Below are 9,180 nucleotides of genomic sequence, written 5' to 3'. Positions count from 1 at the left end.
ATTTACCAATTAATCCCATCACATCCATTTAATTACCAAATACCTATTCATTACTCAATAAATCCCAAAATATTCTCTAAATTCCCAAAATACCCCTAGGCTCCCCCTGAGCCGGGTATTTGAACCCCGCTGTGACTATTTCGCTAATCTGCTCACTAGGACCGTCTCAAGCCATATATAGAAAATATATCCACATAATAATGTGGTCTCAATCATTTATCACATATAATCACATTTATGCCCTCAATGAGAGAAAATTACAAATATGTCCTTATGAACAATGAAGGGCTCACATGCATATTAATACTCATAAACATGCATGTAATATTTTCACATAATCATATTAGTCATGCATGTCACATAGTACGCATTTAACCAATTAAATGCACATATAAACCAATTATACCCTCACGGCACGGTAATCAAGGCACTAAACTATATTAGCAAAATTTGGGTCGTTGCAACGATGCACCAGACATGCCACCTGCAGTTGTACCGGTCATACAATATCTTGAGGTTGAAAATAGGTGGGAGCTCCTGTACGAGAGATTCAGGAAAAAACATCCTCCAACCTTTGAGGGAAGATCAGATCCACTCAAGGATGAGCAGTGGATGAGCCTGACCACCTCCATCCTGGATTTTATGAGGGTGGTAGGTAATGACAGAGTGGCTTGTGCCAATTTTATGTTCTGAGATGATACCTGTATTTGTTAGGAGGTGGCATCCTGGACTCGAAATGTTTCTACTATGAGCGAGGATGAGTTCATAGATTTGTTCAACCAGAAGTATTACAGTAATACGGTTAGAGCGACAAAAGTGATTGAGTTTACCAATTTGGTACATGGAAATATGTCAGTCACTGAGTATGCCTTGAAGTTTGATAGGCTGGCAAAATTTGTACCTGATCTAGTGCCTATAGATGCAGTTAGGCAAGATAGAGTTGTTCGGGGGCTGAATGCTTTGATAGCCCGGGATGTTCGGATTACAATAGTATCTGGGGAAACTAATTATGCCCAGGTGGTTGAGAAAGCCCTCGCAATTGAGGAGGCAGAGAACAAGATATGGAGGGAGAGTGTTGCAGGACGTGATGTTCGGAGGGCAGTGCCTCCATTTGTAGGATCTGAAAAGGGCAAAGGCCCTAGTGACCAGAAGAGGAAGACCTCTGACACCTTGACCACTGCAGGTCTTGATAGGAGGGGCGGGGGTGTTTAGGGTCAGAGTGTGATAGGTGTAGGAAGCGCCATCTGGGTGAATGTCGGGCGAAGGCATGCTATCTATGTAGGGTGGTTGGAAATCTCAAGAAAGACTGCCCGAGCTTGAAGAAGAAGGAACCAAGGAAGATGGACAACTTGATTCCAACTCGAGTATTCGCCCTGACTCAGGTAGAGGCTGAGGCTAGTCCCCCAGTGGTGACATGTCAACTTTCTAGTGCTGACACTCCATATATTGTACAGTGATTGATAGATTGTGTAGGCCCTGTGATTATTATACTACGAGGTTTGGGACTTTTATTTCCTACTGGGGAGCAGGTAGTCTCTAGGAGATGGGTTAGGTCATTACCGGTGGTGGTGGACAACAAAGAACTATCAGTGGACTTGATTGAGTTGGGTATGGATGATTTTGAAATGATTTTGGGAATGGATTTGTTAGCCAGGTATGGGGCGACTATTGACTGCAAGAAGAAGTTGATGACTTTTGAGCTTGAGGGTGAGGATCCCTTTGTTTTTGTTGGCACTATGCATGGACCATGTATTCCCATGATATCACCATTAAGGGCTAGAGAACTATTGCAAGGAGGTTGGATATGATTCCTAGCTAGTGTGGTGGACACCACTAAGGTCATGCCAGTGGAACCAGAGGAGACCATATTGGTGTGTGAGTTCTTAGATGTGTTTCCTGAGGACTTACTGAGACTGCCACTGCATTAAGAGATTGAGTTCGTCATTGAGTTGGCACCAGGTACAAAACCAGTGTTAAGGGCACCATATAGAATGGCTCTGGCAGAATTGAAGGAGTTGAAGGTAAAGTTACAAAAATTATTGCCCCCGGGATTTATCAGACCTAGCTTCTCACCGTGGGGTGCTCCAATGTTGTTTGTGAAGAAAAATGATGGGACCTTGAGGATGTGTATAGATTACAGGGAGTTGAACAAGCTAACCATCAAGAACAAGTACCCACTACCGAGGATAGACAACATGTTTGACCAGTTGCAGGGCAAGATAGTGTTTTCAAAGATTGATCTTCGATCTGGTTATCATCAACTAAGGATCAAGGATGAGGATATTCCAAAGACAGCCATGAGGTATGGGCATTACAAGTTTCTAGTCATGTCACTTGGATTGACCAATGTCCTAAAAACATTTATAGATCTGATGAATAGGGTGTTCAATGATTATTTGGATTAGATCATGATTGTCTTCATCGACGATATCCTATTTTACTCTCATTCAAAGGCAGAGCATGAACAGCGCCTACGGTTGGTATTGCAGAGGTTGAAAGAGCACTAGTTGTATGCCAAGTTTAAGAAGTTCGAGTTTTGCTTACCTCATGTGACATTCCTTTGTCACATTGTCAGTGGAGATAGGATAAAGGTAGCTTTGACCAAGGTTGAAGCAGTTAAGGATTGGCTGAGACCAAGGAACGCCTCGGAGGTTAGGAGTTTCCTTGGGTTGGCAGGGTATTATCAGCGCTTTATGGAAGGATTTTCAAAGATTGCTACACCACTGAAAGAATTGACACAAAAGAACTTGAAGTTTGTATGGTTAGTGATGGACCCAAAACGGGTATGTTTAAAAATTTATATATCGCAAGCGCACGAATCGTCCATATAGAATAGTGATCATGTAAGCAAGGATGTCGAACTCAAGGGAGTTGTCTAAAATCGAAAATGAAACTATTTTAAATCAAAAATAATAAATTCTAATCTAGCTCCAAAGATTGATGAGTTTTAATATTATGAACATAAAATAAAAGATTGAAAAATAAAGCTATTTAAGAGAATAAAAATAAAGCAATAATGAGTTGAAAATAAGTGTTAAAAGAAAAGATTATTAAGATACTAGAATCCACAAAATGTAAGTTTAATAATATTTATTAGTATATTGATTCCCAAGTTTTAGTGATAGTTAAAATAATTTAAACTATCATTTTCCAAAAAAGATTTAGAATTTTAAGCACAAATTTCTTATAAAAAGATAGGATTTTTCTTCACTTTTCAAAATTATAATTTCAAAGCATTTAGTGTAAATCAATCTCATGAAATAACAAATAAATCAATGAACATTATTTATAAGGCAAAACATAATATTTTTGTTCTAAGCATGGATGTGTACAATTTAATGACACATCTTACACAAAGAATATTATGTTTATGCACTAATGAAGAACAAAGTGTAAATATGTTCTAACAATCTAAAATACAAGATATTTAAGATGAAAGAAATATATGAAGAAGAAAAATCCATAAACTTTGTTGTATTACAAGGGAAATCAACATACAACATAAATATTACCTAGTTACAAGTTGCTTCATCATGATCTTAATAATCTTAAAAAGATTAGAAGCACATAACTAGAGTAGAAATTACAAAATAAAAGACATACATACTTGCAAAATGCTCTTGAAAAAACCCAAATGGAAGAGAGAATGGTAGAGAGAAAATGAGAGAGAAAAGATGGTAACCAAAACATTAAGCACCCTAAAATGGTCTTGAAAGCCATATTTATAGCCAAAATGAGTTTATTAAAATAATCAATTTAAATTAATTAAATTGATTAGATTAATTAAATTAAATAAATATGGTATGTAGAGGTAAATTATAGGGTGTAATGATGATGTTGTGGTGAAAATGTGTAGACAAAAGGGTAAAAAGTTGGCATTTTTGTCATAGGGGACACATGGTACATTTGGGCAATTTTAAGGGCTCAAGAAGTGGCTGATGGCAGGTGAATTCGGCTGGGCTTTGGGGCTGGGCCGAATGGGCTGAAGATGGTGCATGGCTGGCGTGAAGGAGGCAAGCCCACGGTTTGGGCTGGGCTGAAGATGTGGTGCTTGCTGAAGTATATAAACAAATTTCCCTCAAATGCTCATGGTCACGTGGAGCTGCTGGAGGAATGAAATGCTCAACATGGCTGATGGAGGAGTTGTTGGGCTTGGGCCCAAATGAGGCTAAATGCCAACTTTTCCTTATCTTTTATTTCTTTTCAAAACTACCATTTTTCTTGCTTTCAAGAGCTAAAAAACCACATCATTCCTATAAAATAAATATAAATTAAGTCATGATAAAATATTTTCACTTATAAAATAAATCATATTAATTTATTGAAAATATTAATTAAAACTCAATTTAATTTAACATTTAGTTTCAATAAAACACATTTTTACCTCAAATTAAACAACAATAATTCAATTAATTAACTACAACAATTTACAACAAAATAACTTTAAAAACACACAAAAATCTATAAAATTAAAATAAACCTAATAAATTCAAAATTACTCAAAAACTTAATAAATCAATTAAAAAACTCAAGAATTAAGCAACAATTTGCACATAAAAAGTGGTAAAATAACTCTGTTTTGTAGAGTTATCACACCCCCAAACTTAAAGTTTTGCTAGTCCTCAAGCAAAAGAAAAATTAAAATACACATTTTTTTTAATTGGTGATATAAAAAGGATTTTCTCAAAAATTGCACAATGAAAATAAATCTCAGAAATTATTATGAATAAAAGTTAAGCTTATGTAATTAATTACATTGTCAATTTTGCTTTTAGAAAAATAGGTTTTCATTAAAATTATTTTTCACTTAAACTTATAGGAAAAAAGAGTGTTTATGAAAAATGTAATTTTTGTTACAAGCAAAATTGACCCTATAATTAAAAATAAAGCTTAAAAATTATTCATATTTTTAAGAGAATTAATTTCAAACTCAATGAGAATTTTTATCATTGAAAATAAAAAAAATCACCAAATTTTTTTTTTTAAATATATATATTTTTTTGAATTTTTTTTTATGAAAATGAACAAATTAAAAAAAAAATTAACAAAACAACAACATATAAATATATTTTTTTTTTCCAAACAAACATAACTAACATAAATAAAACACAAAACAAACACAATTAAACTTGATACCCCCAAACTTAATTTAAGCATTGTCCTCAATGTGTCAAAATAGAAATATACGTTAAAATTGAGAAGAGTGTAAAGTTTAGAATGGTCGTACCTCGATATTGTGCATTGCGAAGAGAGAACAAGATACAACGAACAACAATTAAATCACACATAAAACAATAATACAAATAAAACACAAGTTATCAAGAGCACACAGGAATCAAAGAGCATGGTAAACAGGGTCTTCAAGGAGTATCTCATCCACTTCATCAGATTTTAATTCTAAAAATTGTTTTAATTTTTGTCCATTAACTTTAAATATATCACCATTTTTAGGATTTTCAATTTCAATAGCTCCATGTGGAAAAACAATACGAACAATGTAAGGACCGGACCACCTAGAGCGTAACTTTCCCGGGAATAAATGCAAACGAGAGTTGTATAAAAGGACTTTCTGACCTGGATAAAAATCTTTTCTCAAAATATTTTTATCATGGTAAAATTTCATGCGATCCTTATAGTTTTTTGAATAGTCATATGCATCATTCCTAATTTCGTCTAGTTCATTTAGTTGAAGTTTTCGTTTCTCACCTGCCTTGTCTAAAGAAAAGTTTAACTGCTTAATTGCCCAAAAGGCTCTATGTTCTAACTCAACAGGTAAGTGACACGCCTTCCCATACACAAGTCTGTAGGGTGACATGCCAATGGGTGTTTTGTACGCGGTACGATACGCCCATAATGCATCAGTGAGTCTTAAGGACCAATCTTTCCTAGTTGGATTCACAGTTTTTTCTAAAATGTGCTTAACTTCCCTATTAGACACTTCAACTTGACCACTAGTTTGTGGGTGATATGGTGTTGAGACTTTATGCGTAATGCCATATTGTTTCATCAAATGTTCAAATGGCCTATTACAAAAGTGTGTACCGTTATCACTAATGATAGCACGTGGTGAACCAAAACGGGAAAATATATTTTCTTTCAAAAATCGAAGCACAACTTTGTGGTCATTAGTGTGGCATGCAATAGCTTCAACCCATTTTGATACATAATTGACTCCAACAAGAATATAAAGATTACCAAAAGAGTTAGGAAATGGTCCCATAAAATCAATGCCCCAAACATCAAATATGTCAATAATAAGAATAGGATTTAAAGGCATCATATTTCTTTTAGTTAAACTTCCTAACTTTTGGCAACGTTCACAAGCTTTACAATAAACATATGTATCATGAAAGATAGTAGGCCAATAAAAACCACATTGTAAAACTTTAGCAGCTGTTTTCTTACCACTAAAATGTCCTCCACATGCATGATCATGACAAAAAGATATGATTTTAGATTGATCACAGTTTGGAATGCATCTTCTAATTATTTGATCAGGTCAGTATTTAAACAAGTAAGGATCATCCCAAATAAAGTTTTTCACCTCAGAATAAAATTTAGATTTATCATGCTTAGACCAATGAGATGGTATTTCTTTAGTGACCAAATAATTAACAATATCAGCATACCAAGGCAAGGAAGAAACATGCATCAATTGTTCATCAGGAAAAGTTTCAGTGATATGAGTGGAATCATGTATAGTTTCAACAACTAGTCTAGATAAATGATCAGCAACAACATTTTCAGATCCTTTTTTATCACGTATTTCTAAGTCGAATTCTTGTAAAAGCAGGATCCAACGGATCAAACGAGACTTAGCATCTTTTTTCGATAAGAGATATTTTAATGCAGCATGATCAGAATAGACAATAATTTTAGATCCTAACAAATAAGATCTAAATTTTTCCAATGCAAAAACAACAGCAATCAATTCTTTTTCGGTTGTGGAATAATTTAATTGAGCATCATTTAAAGTTTTGCTAGCATAGTAAATTACATGAGGTATTTTTTCAAGTCTTTGTCCTAAGACAGCACCTATAGCATAATCAGAAGCATCACACATTATTTCAAAAGGTATTTTCCATTCAGAAGGTCGAATAATGGGTGCAGTAGTCAACAATTTTTTTAATTTTTCAAAGGCAACATGGCAATTATTATCAAAGACAAAAGCATTTTCTTTTCCAAGTAAATGGCATAAAGGCCGAGAAATTTTGCTAAAGTCTTTTATAAATCTTCTATAAAAACCGGCATGGCCTAAGAATGATCTAATTTCTTTCACATTTTTAGGTGGGGGAAGTTTTGAAATAAGATCAACTTTAGCTTTATCAACTTCTATTCCCTCAGAAGATATTACATGACCTAAAACAATTCATTTTTTAACCATAAAATGACATTTTTCCCAGTTAAGCACAAGTTTTTTCTCTTTGCAACGAATTAAAACAAGTGAAAGATGATGCAAACATTCATCAAAGGAAGAACCAAACACAGAAAAATCATCCATAAATACTTCAAGAAATCTTTCAACCATGTCAGAAAAAATCGAAATCATACACCTTTGAAAAGTCGCAGGTGCATTACATAATCCAAAAGGCATGCGACGATAGGCAAGAGTCCCAAAAGGGCATGTAAAAGTAGTATTTTCTTGATCTTCTGGGGCAATGGGGATTTGGTTATATCCCGAATACCCATCAAGAAAACAATAATATGCATGGCCAGCTAATCGTTCAAGCATTTGATCAATAAAAGGCAATGGAAAATGATCTTTTCTAGTAACATTATTCAACTTTCTATAATCTATGCACACTCTCCACCCCGTTTGTATTCTAGTAGGGATTAATTCATTTTTCTCATTTTCAACAACTGTGATTCCAGACTTCTTAGGCACAACTTGAACTGGACTAACCCATTGACTATCAGAAATAGGGTAAATGATACCTACGTCTAACAATTTTATGACCTCTTCTCTAACTACTTCTTTCATATTTGGATTTAATCTTCTTTGACATTCCCGAGAGGTTTTAGCTTTCTCTTCTAGATGGATTCTATGCATACATATGGCTGGGCTAATTCCTTTAATGTCTCCAATGGTCCAACCTATGGCTTCTTTATGTTTTCTAAGGGAATCTAACAATTTACCTTCTTGTTCTTTATCTAAAGCGGATGCTATGATAACAGGTAAGGTTTCAGACTCTCCTAGAAAAGCATATTTTAAATTTTCTGGCAAAGGTTTAAGGTCTAACTTTGGAGACTCAGAAATTGATTGAACATGACCTAAGGGTGAAAAAGGTTCAACTTTGGTTTCATTTAAGGGTATAGACTCTAGCAAAGCATTCACATCATCATTAAATTCATCAATATGCAAGTTCATACCAAAGTATTTTTCACAAAAATCAAGTAAGTCATTTCCATCATCTTCACAAATACTATCTATCATGTTAACTTCATGCACTTCCTCACACTCAACAGATTTAACAACATTAAATACATTCAATTCAACAGTCATATTTCCAAAAGATAATTTCAAAACACCATTACGACAATTTATGATTGCATTAGATGTAGCTAAGAATGGTCTACCTAAAATGATAGGAATTTGAGCATGCATATTTTCCACAGGTTGAGTATCAAGAACAATGAAGTCAACAGGAAAATAAAATTTATCAACTTTTATCAAAACATCCTCTATAATGCCTCTAGGAATTTTCACAGAACGATCGGCTAATTGAAGAGTTATAGAGGTAGGTTTTAGCTCACCAAGACCAAGTTGCTTATAAACAGAATAAGGCAATAAATTCACACTAGCACCCAAATCAAGTAAAGCTTTGTTAATAAAATGATCACAAATAATGCATGAAATTGTGGGACACCCAGGATCTTTATATTTAACAAGACTCTTATATTGAATAATGGAACTAGCTTGTTCAGTTAAAAACGCCTTTTTAGGAACATTAGTGTTTCTTTTAACAGTACAAAGATCCTTTAAAAATTTAGAGTATGCAGGAATTTGTTTAATGGCATCTAAGAAAGGGATGTTGATACTAACTTGTTTAAAAACTTCTAAGATGTCATTATATTGGCCGCCTTTTTTAATTGGAAGTAATCTTTGTGGGAATGGAGCTTTTGGAATGAAAGGATGGATTGGAATTTCTTTGTTTGATGAGTCATTGAGATTAGAACTAG

This window comes from Humulus lupulus, chromosome 7, assembly GCF_963169125.1.
Source record: "Humulus lupulus chromosome 7, drHumLupu1.1, whole genome shotgun sequence".
Taxonomy (NCBI): Eukaryota; Viridiplantae; Streptophyta; class Magnoliopsida; order Rosales; family Cannabaceae; genus Humulus; species Humulus lupulus.
This window is presented reverse-complemented; position numbering follows the sequence as displayed.